At 46.9% G+C, this 15,744-nt stretch overlaps 1 protein-coding gene across 1 annotated transcript in view; it reads right to left on the bottom strand.

Moving 5' to 3' along the window:
- Rhoh (ras homolog family member H) overlaps positions 1-15,658 on the bottom strand; it is a 34,248-nt gene extending 18,590 nt beyond the window's left edge. Inside the window, exon 1 of the mRNA XM_042286032.2 lies at positions 15,521-15,658. The gene's annotated coding sequence lies outside the window, so the exon portion shown is untranslated. The remainder of the gene's footprint in view (positions 1-15,520) is intronic.
- Between the last annotated feature and the right edge of the window lie 86 nt (positions 15,659-15,744).

Raw genomic sequence — 15,744 nt, 5'->3', positions numbered from 1 at the left:
CGCCTGCGTATGGAGAATAAAAGTATTCGATTTTGCTTGGTCACCAGAAGCGAGTTACTGTCTCTGGACTTAATTTTATCATCACAGGGAACAAATGGGGTTTCATCCCAGGTCTAAATGCTCTGAACATTTGGGAGATGTGCGTGTTCCTTATTCCAACTCCTAGAGATACGGCTGTGCCCTGCGCATCCGTCCATAATGGGCTGCGTATCCAATGATGCCTCCACAATATTACATCACCTGTGACGTCACAGCTGTCCCCCCCACCCCCACCCCCACCCCCACCCTGCTCCTACACTCGTAGTGGAGATAGAACCTAGAGATCTGAACATTCTAGGTAAGCATTCTGCCATTGAAATTTGCCCCTAGCCCTCTTTGGTTTTTATTTTATTTTATTTATTTATTTTTTGTTTTATTTTTGAGCAAGGGATTCAACTAAGTGGTCCAGGCAAGCTTTACACTCACTCTAGCCCAGGCAGGCCGTGAACTTGCAATTCTCCTGCCTCAGGCTCCTGCAATCACGGGCTATGTCACCATGCCCGAGTGAGCAGCTGCCTTGACTTTCGAAAGTATACTTTATGAAGTCTGCACAGTGACTAATTTTTGATTAACGAGAGACTTCCTGGAACCCAGCTATAGCATTAAATGACACACGGTCATCTTTCAAACAAGCACTCCTCGGAGACAACCATTCTTTAAGAAGCAAACCCAGTAAAGCAGTTCACCCCCCCCACCCCACCCCCACCCCCACCCCACCCCACCCCCACCCCCGGCATCCAAGCACAGAGGCCCGGCCGCTCACCTCACCATCCACTCAGAGTCTACAAAGTTTTCACAAAGGCATCTCAGCAGCCCCCAGCCATCCAAGCATGCACGTCCAGCCACCCACTGCACCGTCCATTCAGAGTCTACAAAGTGCTGGACCACGATGCAGGCACTTTCATGCATTACCTCACTTTCTCTTCACAATCATCCCCCATGGTAGAAAATACCCCTAATTTATAGACCCACCGGCCGAGACACAAAGAAACCCTCATCGCCTCTGACTGTGCTCACTGCTGATTGGAGCAGAGCTACAGCCCTGAGTGCCACACCATCCTGCCACGCCACCAACTCCTACATAGAGGGGCGAGAAACGGAAGGCAGGGCAAAGCAGGTGAACAGGTTTCTGACTCTAGCCAGCCTGTGTGTGTGTGTGTGTGTGTGTGTGTGTGTGTGTGTGTGTGTGTGTTCTTTTAGACAAAAGTCTCACAGCACAGCCCAGGCTAGCCTTGAATTCACAATCCTCCTGCCTCGGCTTCCCAAGTGCTGAAATTATAGATGTGAACCACCACGCAGCTCAGAGGTTTCTCCTATGAGCTATACCCATGGTGGCAGACAGACCTATATTAAGACACTAATAAAGCAGGGTTTAGAATCTCAGAGAAAACAGCATTTCTACCACCTTACGCCTTTCATTTTGTCTACTGATGTCTATGCATTTTATCTATCATTTAGACAACTTTTCTTGATTATTTGCTTTATACACAGAGCTCCCTGGTCATGGCAGTCCCAGCTTGCCTGGAATTCAGCTAACTGGAGACAAGATACAAATTCTGTTGCTGGCGAAGCAACAAATGGAGACATGAGAAGCTCCGGTTAACGGAGCAGATGCATCAAAGAAGACAGACTGGAAATGGACTGGGCTATCACGGGGTTGAGGTGTGCTCGGGCTTAGGACCCTGTTAAGGACTCACGGAGGAAGCTGGATTCCAGCCGGACTGTGGGGAGAAGTCTGTGAAAGGTTGGAGGGAGGCAGTGAGGATCTCCAAGGGTTGAAATCCCGCCAAGTGTCGCACTCGAAGTGACTAAAATCTGGGAAGAAAAGGAGCTTCACAAAGCAAAAAGAGGGGACAGTGCGAAGGAGTAATATCAGTTACTTATCTAGGGACCAAACAGACCGCTCTGCCTGTTCCCCAGGCTACAGCTGAAGAAGTGATCGGAAGCAATAAGGCCAAGGTCAGCCTGCTGGGGTGGCAAGGTTGCTCACTGGTAAGGCACGTACCACGAAAGTGTAAGGCCTGGAGTCCCGGCACCCAGGTAAGTGTCAGAGGCCTAGTGGGAGCCTCAGGAGGGAGAGACCAGTGATCCCTACATCAAACTGGCTATCTAGCCTAGCTGAATCATGAGCTCCGGGATCAAGTGAGACTCTGCCTCAATACACACCGGGAAGAGTGATGAAGGAATGCACCTGACATCGACCCCTGGCCTGAACACACTCATGAACACACACACACACACACACACACACACACATATGCACACACACAAACCCATATGTACACATACAAACCCACATGCATACACACACAAACCCACATGCGCACACACACAAATCCATATGCATAAACACACACAAACATACACAAACCCACATGCCCCCACACACAAACCCATATGCACACACACACACAAATCCATATGCATAAACACACACAAACATACACAAACCCACATGCCCCCACACACACAAACCCATATGCACACACACACACAAACCCACATGCGCACACACACAAATCCATATGCATAAACACACACAAACATACACAAACCCACATGACCCCCCACACAAACCCATATGCACGCACACACACAAACCCACATGCGCGCGCACACACACACACACACACACACACACACACACGCACACACAAAGAGGTAAGAGAGAGAAAGAAAGTTAAGCTTGCCACTTAAGACACTGGAAAATCTGAAGGTCTTTGGGATGTTGTGGGTGTTTGGTGGAGCTGTAGACTGTGTCGGGTAAAACATTCATTCCAATCAACGTACACAGCACACGTCCTGAGAGCCAAGTGTACTAATGCACACATATACATGTCCAAGGATGACATGGTTCCTATTCTGAAGACGTGCTCACCTCACCAACACCTAGCCCTGATAGTAAATGGTGAATGCAGAGACTCACTGTGATCAAGGTACTAAGAACAGCGGTCACTGAGTGCTAGTACTAAACAGGGCATTTACACCACTCCCTCGGAGGTTCGTGGACCATCACAGAAGAGGGGCAGACAGAATGTAAGAACCGGAAGACGGGGAGAAGAGCTGCTTGCTGCACGATGCTGTCTCCAGAGCATGACAACCAGTGTGGTCATGGCAGCCACAATGGCCTGCACAAGACTGGGCCCGCCAATTAACACAGAGATCCACAAGTCGACGCTGTACAAAGAGTGAGGGACTTTGGAGCACTCGGTCCTAAATGGGGTCTTCATCAAAGCCCTCCCCTCGAGGCTCAGGGATCTACTTAATAGAGGAGGCAGAAAGATTGTAGGAGCCAGAGGTGATGGATGAGTCCAAGCAAACAGTGTCTTCCAGGCACAACAGGACAGATGCACATAAGAACTCACAGAGATGGTGGCGGCATGCACAAGTCCTTAACAGGTTCAAGCCAGACAGGGTCTCAGCACTGAGAGGGGGAAGTAGACATGGGGTCCCACCCTTAACCAAGAGGCTACTTGTAATTGCTACCCTCTGGCAACTGGAAAAAGCCAATATTCTCCACTGGAGTGTCAGTGGGTCTATCAACCACACCCCAGGGCAGGACCCATGCCCAGGACACACAACAACTCCGTGATTTGGTTTGGTTTGGTTTTGGGTCTTACTGGCCCCTTGATTTTTGGTTTTGGTGGATTTGTTTTTGTTTTAAAGAGGGAAAGAGACAAAGAGCATAAAGTTGGGTGGGTAAGGAAGTGGGGAGCAGCTGGGAGGAGCCAGGAAAAATGGAAAGATTGGCCTGCATGGCCGGATCCTCCCTGCTGAGTTATTGGCTACCTGACTTCTGGGCAGTCATTGTTTTCAGGTATGTATTCAATGACAAGCCCACCAGGTTCCAAAGGATAGTTCCAACCCCCTGGTCACTTTGCAGACAGTCACACATCTATTTGAACCAGTTCCAGGACACAGGCAGCTCCTGACTGCTTGGTACGTGGAGCAAGGAATGCTGGGTATTGAAAACCACTGTTGTTAGTCAGTGTTGTTAGTCAGGTTTGGTGTAACTTGCAGCCAAAAGCATTGCTAATAACCTGTGTGTCTCACAAGTAATGTGTGTCCTAACATGATCGTGAGTTACTGAGATACTGTTAAACCAAAGCTAGGGCTCAGAGGGTAAAAGCACCAGCATGCAAACCTGACAACCTGAGTTCGATCCCTGGATCCCATAGCAAGAATCTCTGACTTCATCTATATGTGGGCTTGCTTACACATACACACACATACACAAACACACACTAATTAATAATAATAACAATAATAATAATAATAATAATAATTTAAAAATGTAAAATAAAGCCAGAAAAAAAACAGGCATATTTGAAAAATGTAATCAGGGATATTGCATAAATCAAACATGAGATTTCTCTCACAGTTAAATGAAAAATTCTCTCTTCTGCTAAACCAATCCTTTTGAAGAATGTTTTAATGTTCCAACTTATATTTAGTATTTGAAAGGAACAAAAGATAATATAATTTTACTCAGCTGGGCAATGGTGGTGCACACCTTTAATCCCAGTACTCAAGATTCAGAGGCAGGCGGATCTCTGTGAGTTCGAGGCCAGCCTGGTCTACAGAGCAAGTTCCAGGACAGCCAGGGCTACACAGAGAATCTGGGGGGCGGGGGGAGTCTGTTCACATCAAATTACAAGACCCAAGAACCTTAAATCCCTCTCATCTAAGATCCTGGGAATTTTAAAAGATAAAGTACAGATGTAGAGATTTTTAAAGCATCAAATGTCTTCAAAATGTCACAGTAATTTTCACGTCATAACTGCATAGCCCCACAATCACCAGTTGGGTTTTAATGACCTAGTACTTCAGAGTCCATAGCTGTTCTCAAAATTGGCAAGGCAGTTTTGAGTAACTGTAATTGGTGGATAACACGGTGAGTTAGTTACCTGTGAAAAAAGAAAACCAGCCAGTTGTGACCAAATTTAACTGCAAAACAGCATCAATGGATGTAGAAAATAAATTTGAAGTGAGATAATTTCAGCCCTCCAAAGAAAGGGCAACTATGTCAGAAAAGCTTAAAATGTGAGGCTATCTCGTCACAGGTCAACAAACAAAAACAGGAACTTAGGTTGAAAACGCTGGGGTTTTTTGCTTTTTTTCTTGACAACAATTTTGAAAACTAGCAGTCTAGTCTTCCATTGAAACCACAGGCCTCTAAGCCCTGTTGGGAGAGAAATAAACCTTTCTCCCAGCTAAGTGTGTGACGGGTCTTTCCCAAGTCAAACGGCCAGAACTTGGGGAACTCCAGAGCCATCGATCTGGTTTGGAACAGTCGATCTAAAGTTTACACGGGCCTCCCCCCCATATCCACATATTTTCACAGCTCTAGAATTTAATATTAACATTGCCACAATCCCTGTTTTAATTACTTTCCCCAAGACATAGATGACGAAAAGAAAGAAAAGCTAGCTTTGGCCTTGGACAGACAGCTACAGTCTCCCTTTGTTAATTCAAATGTTCCTGAGAGTTAGTGGGATTTCTCTTATGCTGGGAAGCAATGCCAGGACCCTTTTCTGTGGGTTCTGTATACCTTGGAGTGAATACACAAAAACTTACAGGTTGTAAAAATGCATTCCTGGGCGCTTATGTTAAAAAAGCATAGGTCACGTTTACTACAACGGACCCGCACTACTATTATGAATCTATGTTTATTATTAGATTTTTAAAGCCAACAGTATTGTAGATATTTCTGTGATATTGCCAGAGAATCTAGGTATGGGGATACAATGACAATATTGTTTTAGCAGATGTAGGAAATCGTGGTAGTGCTGATATGTAAGGGTTTTCTGGTTTTACCCCTCATATTTCCTGTACAGACCTCCAATGCTATCTACCCCATCAACATAGCCAGGGGAAGAGCTGCCACCAACATAAATTCAGCCAGTTACTGTCCAAAGATATTGGAGCCGACAAAGTCAGGTTTTATCTGGAGAAAAAAGTATTGTGGAGCTAATTCTACGAAGGGTCATGTTGCCGGCAGACATGGCTTTACGTCATTTAAATTCTATTCCAAATATATGGCTTTCCCTTCCCCTTTCCTGGGTAGGAGGACTGATCCCATGTGTTCTTAGATTTCCCCACCATGGCAGGCATTGCCTTCAGCTCACAGTTGGAATAAAACTAACAGAAATGTTTGTGGCAACTGAGAAAAAAAAATACAAGACAGAGAGAAAGAAAGAGGTTTGTGGCGAGTTATATATCCTTAGAGGTGACTCAAGAGAGCAGCGGCTGGGCCTGGAGGGGAGGGGGACAGAGAAAAAGCAGGGCTCCTCCTGAAAGAAAAGGGAAGCATCCAGAAGGGAGAGGAACCAGCCACTCACCTGCAGTAACCACTGGCTGGCGAAGGGCAGCCAGGACGCCAAGAGGCCTGTAAAATGGGTAGACGTTTGCCTCTGACCTCTGCTGCCCCTTGGCCTACAGTGGTCTGATGTTCTGATGAACCGTCCTCCATTGGAAGTACTGTTTACTAAATGTACTAGGGTAGCCAACAGGCTAAGAACACTGACACCAGCCTGTGCCTGGGCACAGCCGTCTAACTTGAAGACTAATTTATAGTGAAATGTCATGCACGGGCTGCTGTGCTGAGAACAGCTGTCTGGGTGCCACCGTGAAGTCGGAAAAATCCTAAGCCTAACCGTTATAAATCTGCACTTGAGTGCCGAGGGCTGTCACAGGGGGTTGTACCATGCAATCTTATTACTCGGACACGTATTGAACTTGGCACAAAACCTACCCAGGGGTGGACAACAATTAAAGCTGTAATCCAAGGCGAGTTATACTCCTCATATGAATGTATCTGTTACAGATTTTCATGTTCTGCCTCAAAAATAGGCATATAGTTCTCACACTGCCGCAGAAAAGGAGAGCATTAACTTATATTTCATAAGTTCTTAGCCAGTTTCCCACACTTGTTCTCTGCAGGGTTGAGGAAGGACACACTGCCCACCCCCCCACCCCCCAGCCTGCAGCCCGTCCTATGACCGTGACTCGGTAATGTGATATCATCTTCTGCTTCCAGCAGAGGCGGCTGGTTAAAGCGGGCAGATTTGGGGTAAGTCTCTGCTCTGCTGAGAAAAGATGCTCAGAGGCTTGAGTTCTCAACCAAAACACAATTCCCCCAATTGCCATACCCAACGGCGGCCAAATGGGCATCTGTGGTCAAAAGACTGTTGTATAGGGAAATGAATGGCCCCGGAGCTGTCAAGGCCCAACTCAAGGTTCAGCTTCAGGGAGGAAAGACTATGTCTGGGTGAGGGATATGGCTCCATGCTGGAGCACTTGCCGTGAGGCTGTAGGTTCAATCCCCACACTGTGCACGAATGCACACACATGCACACACAGACACATACATAGACACACGTGCGTGGGGGGGAGGAGGGGAAGGGATGACTGTATCTTACACTCAGGAACAGCACACACACCAGCTGCTGCCTCTCACCGCCTGGCCCCGGGGTGCCAGCTGACCCCTGACCCGTGACTCTGCTCTATAGTCTGAATTGATCCGCTCTGTGTACAAAAGCTGCTGTGTCTCTGGTGCTGTCCCAGGTTACGCGTAGGTGCACCTAGGACACTAAAGTGGAATCTTGGGAAGTGGCCCTCCCAAGAAGGGCCTGACCTTGGCTTCACAGAAGAGGATTCAGAAGGAAGGACTCAGAGCAGTGATCATGCGCCCTCTGGAAGGAACCTGCTCAAGGCCATGTGCGGCTCAACATAAGGATCTGATGCGCCCGCCAGCCGCCATCTTGTCCATCAGCATCAGCAGAGAGTTAGCATTTCGTCTAACGTGACATCACAATAAGCAGAACTTGATTTCCTCCATCCCATAATGCTTCTCCTATGCTACCGACAGCCTCTGAGGCCGGTGCTCTTAATGTGAAGTCTGTGAATTCCTAGGAAGCCTTTAGAGAATACTTAGTGCACACTCCCAAGCTGAATGTCAAATGTCCATGTTCCTATAATGTTCTTTTTCTAAGAGGGCCTTCCTTCTCATTAGATCCCAAAAGAATTGGTAACCCCAAAACTTATCAAGAAACATTCCTTGGGGCTGGAAAGATGACTTATCAGTTAAGACCACTGGCTGCTCTTCTAGAGGACCTGGGGTTCAATTTCTAGCACCCACATGGCTGCTCACAACTGTCAGTAACCCCAGTTCCAGGGGATCTGACACCCTCACACAGACATCCATGCAGGAAAACACCAATGCACATAAAATAAAAATCAATCAATCATTTAAAAAGAAAGGAAGATTCCTCTAGCCAGGCTGGTGGCTCGTGCCTATAATCACAGCACTCCTTGAGGCTGAAGTAGGGGAGTCACCAAAAGTCTGAAACCTTCCTAGACTACAGAGTGAGCTCCAGACCATGGGCCACTGAGTGAGACTCTGCCGAGGAGAGGGGAAGCGGGAGAAGGACAATTGGGGCAAGGGAGGGAAAATTGAAAAGAAGGAAGTAAAGAGAAAGGAAGAGAGGCGGATGGATGGGTGGGGTGTGGAGAAAAAGGCAGAGAGCTGTTCCAGAGCATAAGCCAACCCTGAGATACGCAGGTCTGTGGGGATGAGGGTGGTCAGCAGGTGCTTACAGAGTCTGACTCTAAGCGTCTGATGCTCTGTAGCCAACAGACCCTGAACCAGACCTCTGGCGAGAAGATGCACTCTCGGTTTGTTCTTGATTTATCAAGTCCTATCCTGAGAGACTGGAAGCCTTGGTGATGGGAAATGTGAGGACCAGACACTAAAGATTATTTGAGAGTTCATGACAGCCACAGATCTTCGGAAGGCAGGAAAGCAAAACAGGTGGTCTCAGGGCCACTGCTCCTGCCACACGGGCGTCATTTACTTTTGGTGTTTATTTTATGATGTAAATCTGTCATTACTATTGTGAGTGCCAGAGGTCCCTGGCTACGTCACTACTCCATTTTTATCAAAAAACGATACCTTCTCTCTTCCTTTAATATAATATTATCACTCACCAAGACCCCCAGTAGTCTCTGGCATAATGCCCCATATTCTCCTGTAAATCTGTTCTTAATGACTACCTCCCAGTGAGTTGAAATAAAAGTGTTTGTGGGTCTTCAAACTTGGCTGGGTGATTCAAATTCCTGCCAAAAGCTGTTTGCTTGTGGAGGGGAATCCTGGGGTACTAACTCATCGGAGGAGAACAGTGAGCACACAGCCTGCCAGCTTTAGCTTATTCCTGTGGCCAACAACTGACCTCTCTCTTCCTTCTCTCCGCTGCTACTCCTTCACAAGATAAGCTCTTGGATTGTGAGTCTCCAATCCCCAGCCTCACCCACAACACACACACACACACACACACACACACACACACACACACACACACACACACACACGACAGAGACAGAGACACAGAGAGACGGAGAGTGTGCTTCCTCTAAACCAAACTAAAACCTTGAATCTATAGTGTGTCCCAAACGATGACCTGCAGACCATCCACGTCAGCTTCACCGAAAGTGTCTGTGCGTACTCCTGCCTGCCCCTCCCTGACACAAAGCATGGAGGGAGACCACCTAGGATGCTGTAATTATTAACACCCCCACCCACCCACCCAATCCTACAGGTGCTTCTTGGGCACACACATTTGAGACCCCACGATTCAGAAGAATCATATCCTCTCCAGTTTACACCCTCACTTTTAAAAATGAAAACTGAACTATTTGCACACGCACTTGGCCACCTCTGAGAGCGCCCCCTCGGCTTCTTCCTAAGACGGGTTCTCGTCTCCCTTCCTCTGGCCTCTTTGTCTCTCTCATTTTATTTTTCACCACGTTTTATTGTTTCTCTCCTCCTCCGTTAGAACTTTATTCTACTATAAGTGAAGAGCAGGTTCAATATGTTTCCTAATGATTCTAGCAGCGCCCCACCCCCCCAATACTGTGACATTGGACCAGTTAGCTCTCTTGGGCGAGTTTCCTGCTTTCTGTTTTTGTGTGTTGTTATTGCTTGCTTGCTTTGCTTTGAGACAGTCTTGCCATGAAACTCAGCTAACCTCGACTCCCAAACCTCCTGCCTCAGCTTCCCGGATGCTGGGATTACAGGCCGGCACCATCATACCTGGCTCCTCTGGCCTTAGAGTGTACTTTTCTATTGGCTCGTTCTCAGTCTATGTAAAGAAGAGCTGTGTCCAGAAAGCGTTTAGGGCCTTAGTGTGCGGTGGCCTAGGTCTTCTAGCCTACAGGGCACTTGCTCAAGTCCTCAGAGCCCAGGGACTTCCTCCATCCTCAGCTGCTCAAAGGAACCCCGGTCAGCATTCACAACTCTACATGGCCCAACTCTCCCTTTACTGTGCCCTGCCCAAGGGACCCATGCCAAGCTGGGCAGGTTGGAGGCAAGGCTCGTCCTTCCACAAATTCCCTCACCCTCTCTTACTTTCTCCAGCTTTTAAAAATGTACGCATGCAGTTAGTATAAGTGAAGTAAAACAAATTCTAGTTTAGCATTTTGACACCCAAAATGCTTTCATTTCTTTCTTTCTTCTTCTTCTTCTTTTTTAAATTGGCCAGGCATAGACTAAGGCCCTAAACGCTTTCTGGACACAGCTCTTCTTTTAAAATTTTATTTATTATTAGCCAGGCAATGGTGGCGCACGCCTTTAATCCCAGCACTCGGGAGGCAGAACCAAGTGGATCTCTGAGTTCGAGGCCAGCCTAGTCTACAGAGCAAAATCCAGGACAGGCATCAAAACTACATGGAGAAGCCCCGTCTCAAAAAATCAAAAAAAAAAAAAAAAAACTTGCTTATTTTTATTTCATGTGCACTGGTGTTTTGCCCGCATTTATGTCTGTGTGAGGGTGTCAGATCCCCTGGAACTGGAGTTGTGAGCTGTCATGTGGGTGTTGGGAATTGAACCTGGGTCCTCTGGAGAAGCAGCCAGTGTTCTTAACCACTGAGCCACCTCTCCAGCCCAACGCCTTCATTTCTGACGGCTCACATTTTATCCATCATAAAATCAGCGGCGTGCTCAAACTTGCTGTCATACTTTTCTCGGCAGCATATCGTGCTTGCTGATTCGCTCATGTAAGTCTCCCTCGACTGATTTCAACCTAATGACACAAGATCACTGAACAAAGAGGAAGAGGAAGAGATGGTCACGCAGCATATGGTCCTACAGCACGTCCATTGAACAGGTCAACAGCTTCCAGTGACTTGAGCGGCTTCCAGAACTTCTGGAAATGCTACAATCTGCTCTTGCAAGCTAGCACGGATTGGTTTTAGAACACCACAGCAAGTATGCAGTTGGTACTTCTAGAAAGCGAGTTTTTTCTTTTCTTTCTTTCTTCCTTTCTTTCTTTTTTGTTTTGTTTTGTTTTGTTTGTTTGCTTGCTTTTTGTTTTTAGAGACAGGATTTCTCTGAGCAGCTTTGGCTGTCCTGGAACTCACTCTGTAGACCAGGCTGGGCTTGAACTCACAGAGATCCGCCTGCTTCTGCCTCCCAGAGCTGGGATTAAAGGCATGTGCCACTATCACCCAGTACATTTTTTTTTTCATGAAAGGCACTGAAAATTCACCTTATTCTCATCTGTTCAACAAACGAGGGTTTTTGTCAGCAGATTTTGTCAGCAGATTATGTAAACCAATATATAAAAAATGATAGTTTTACTATGGTTTTTTTTTTGCCTGATTAATCACCAACTCACTGGATGTATTTATTTCATGACATCATCTTCCATGAGGTCATGTATGCAACTACCCAGTTACTCCAACAATAAACCGAGTGACAATGCACAGCTCGTAGGGCTGCGGTGAGAACGAGGTCCGTTACCTCACCAGGTTCTGCCTGCCTTGGTTTTCTTTTCTAGGAAATGGGGAAGAGGTCACTGCTGACTTCGGTTTTACCAGAAACTAACTGGCAAGATGAGAAGGCCTCAGCTGACACCCGAAGAAGCCATGGAACACTCAGCAATGCTCTGGAAATTTCTTCCCAACCTTCCATTCCACAGGAAAAGAAAGGGGGGAGATGATTGGACACTTTCTCCATTCTATTCTACAGGAAAAGAAAGAGGAGAGATGATTGGACACTTTCTCCATTCTATTCTACAGGAAAAGAAAGAGGAGAGATGATTGGACACTCTCTCCATTCTATTCTACAGGAAAAGAAAGAGGAGAGATGATTGGACACTTTCTCCATTCTATTCTACAGGAAAAGAAAGAGGAGAGATGATTGGACACTTTCTCCATTCTATTCTACAGGAAAAGAAAGAGGGGAGATGATTGGACACTTTCTCCTTGCTAGTAAATCCCTTCCTTTGCGCTCCTCCAGAGGAACGCTGTCTGCTTCTACATGCCTGCAACACCGTAAAGCAATGACTCTCCACTTGTGGGTCATGACCCCTTTGGGGGTCGCAAATCAGATATCCTGCATATCGGATATTTACATTACAGTAGCAACAAAATAACTTTATGGTTGGGGGGTCACCACAACACGAGGAACTGTATTAAAGGGTCGCAGCATTGGGAAGGTTGAGAACCGCTGCTCTGGATGTTTTTAAGAAGGTACTTGATGAAAATAGCATTGAGCTAAAAATGCCCACACCCTTTCACCCCCGGAAACTTATCTCAAGGAACAAATTCAGGACAAAGGAAGAGCCTCTTCCGTGTTCGACTGTCAGTCACAGCAGAGAGAGGGTTGTCCCCCTTCTTGCAGCAAGCTCTGTCTCCAGCTACCATCTTGGCATTTGGGGACCGGAAAGAGGGAGCTTTGCTGAATGGCTCTGAGACCACCTTCTGTAAAGCCATGCCATTTCAGGGCTTGCGTTTTTGATCACACAGATTCCTGAGCCACATGCCAGGGCTGTGGTACAATGCATAAGAATTCAAGCTCTCTACTTGGTTTCCAGGTCCAGCCTAATGACAGCTGTCTGGATCCCGGAACAGCAGGACCATTCCGAGTGCAGACTGTCCAGAGATGGTTCAAGCGGCTGGTCCAGCAGCTGCTGGGGTGACATGGCAGGCCAGGCCAGAGGCCAGCTGTTTCTGACACTCCCTCCCCTTCCTTCTAGCCACGCCTTCCATCACCTAAGCCCCCCCGCCCCCTCTGACCAACTCATCCCCTAATATTACCGCGCTCCCATCAATTCCCATCCAGGGCCCCCCTTCTGGCTGCTGTCCCTCTTTTTCTCTAGTTAGAGCCCCCAGAATCTCCTCCCTCGAATTCTCAGAAGGTCTCTAGAAGGAAAAGAGTGTCGCTACTTGACTAATCTTGACACATAATTGAGAATCAGCTTCCTAATCAGCATGCCAGCTGTCACTGGACTTCTAAAAGAAGGCCTTTCTAATCCAGAGGAACCTGTAATTTAGAGAGGAAAGGGAAAGCAAGGAGCTTTGAACCTGGGCTTTGACGGGACCTGAGCATCCAGACCTGGAGCAACACTTCAAGAACTTATGGCCAAAACTATCCCAGCTGTGGAGCAGGAATGGATTTTCAGCTGTATCTTGCTAGCATTGCAACTAAAATATTAAAATTATATGATTTAACTTAAACTAGGCCAAGAAATAAACTGTTCTCTCTGCCTCAGATTCCGAGAACCTCTGTAATTCCACCCACAGCCTTCAGACTTCCATCCAGATGTTCACAAACATCTGCAGATGCTCAAAAGAGTTCTCTAGGCAGTTGGAAGAGCTGGAGTGAGAAAGCTTAAAACACCACTTTCTAACATGTTTTTTTTTTTTTTCACATGTTAACACTATAAAATGTCTAAACCCTGGGTCTGGTCTGTAGCCAGCGCTCAAAAATGTTAATCCCTTAAAAGGAATATTGTGTTTAAATAGGCAAGTTTGTAGATAGCTTGCTCTCAGGCCAGCAATCAGCTCGTTTTCATTTGTGTCCGTCACTAAGTCTTTACAACGGCTGACCTTTGAGAGTTTATGGTAAGCTGGACACTGAGCCAAGCACCTTGCATATTTTATCTCAACAACAACCTTTTGAGGTAACGGTTTTCACTTATTACTGCTGTTGTTAGAGCTGTCTTATCATTTAAAAAAAATAGAAAGATTGAAGAATTTCAGTAACTTATCTGAGGTTCCCACAGCCCAGAAATAATCGAGCGAGGGTTCGACACAGTCTCCAAGTTCTTGCTCCTTGTCCTGTGTTCTTTAGATGAACACAGCCTTCGTGGTCCAGGAATCATTATGCTGTCTCTCTAAAGGAAAGTCCGTGGAAACAACAGCCATGTGGCCAAAACGGCTCGCTCTCTGAACAAGGGAAGCTCACGGAATGTTGGAAGGAGCTTTTCAGGGATGGAGACTTGCTTATCCTCCGATTCACCCTCCCATGAGGAAAGCCACCTGCATTAACAGATGATTGGACGTCTTCTTAAAATGGGAAAACCAGACACGGAGGTTTCCCACAGGCTTTTCTCTGCATCCACGCTGTACCCAGAGATGATGCTGGAGGCCCGAGAGGTGTCACGAAACAGTCCCGAGTGAGCTGAAGTCGGGGAGCAGAACTGTTCCAGCTCACCCCTACACCCTTCTTGAGCCCCTTCAGCCCTTGAAAGCCTCTGCCACCCCACTGCCTCGACTACTGTTTCCCACACGGTGCTTTTCACTGCGGCCACTGGAGCCTAAGGTTCACCACAGAATGGGTGTCCTTGTACTTCTCTTCCCTCACGCACACCATCTTAGAGCCGGTGAGCAGTCATCAACTGCTTCTTGCTTGAATACATCAAATGTGACGTTAACGTAGTAAAGTACCTAAAACCAGTGACATTCCGAGCTTTTGTTGTTGCTGCTGCTGCTGTTACAGCCCAGGCAATGGATGGACAGCTGAAACCACCTCAGAAACTAAACTTAATCTAGAAGGGTATAGAAAGGGACCATTAGCATTGAGGACAACTAGGTAGCAATTCTGGACCCAAATCTATACGGTTTTATTTTGATTTTCTTTGCCTAGCTAGATAACTTTAAAACTGTTAACTGTGAAAGTTGGAGGGTCATTAGATTTTCATCAAAAGCCACTGTGTGTTGTTTAAAGTCCCCACACAAGCAAGCTCAGACACAGTCAGCCCCCCCAAACAGGCATTTTCCATATGCGAGAACACCTCAGAAATCAAGACAATCACATTTTGAATGTCTCGGAATCCTGCGTGACCTTCCAGGCTGGGTGGCACACACCTGTAATCCCTGCACTTGTGACGTGGAAGCAGGCAGAACAGGAATTCAAGGCCACCCTTGACTACAGATCAGCCAGCCTAGGCTACACGAGACCCCCATCTCAAAACAAAAACAAAGCAAAATGACAAGAAAACCTAATTGTGTCTTGTTAAGACTTCAGAGAGGGGATCCACAGCACACACCCCCACCGCTAAGTCTGGTCTATGCTTTACAACGGATCAAACAAGGTCATTACAATGTACAGCATCAAGAAAAGGGGGAAAAAAATCTCAACAAAATTACAGAGATTCCCGGGACACTGAAGAATGGTTTTTAAAGAGACAAAAAGCCTTACCTGTCGTAGAATGCCAAACGGATGTCTCAACACCAAGATGACTGACTCCGGAAATCTAAGCTGCTCCCCACCGCCATGCAGAAGTCGGTGTAGCTGGAGCCTATCGATCGCGGCTGTGAGGTCCTCCGGGGAACCACCTCTCCCTCTGTCCTCCCCACGGCTCCCAGTGAGTCACGTGGAAGGACCAAGGGCAGCCCTGGACCACACCGGGAGAGCCCAGCCCG

The sequence above is a fragment of the Peromyscus maniculatus genome, chromosome 10, assembly GCF_049852395.1.
Source record: "Peromyscus maniculatus bairdii isolate BWxNUB_F1_BW_parent chromosome 10, HU_Pman_BW_mat_3.1, whole genome shotgun sequence".
Classification (NCBI taxonomy): domain Eukaryota; kingdom Metazoa; phylum Chordata; class Mammalia; order Rodentia; family Cricetidae; genus Peromyscus; species Peromyscus maniculatus.
This window is presented reverse-complemented; position numbering and strand designations above follow the sequence as displayed.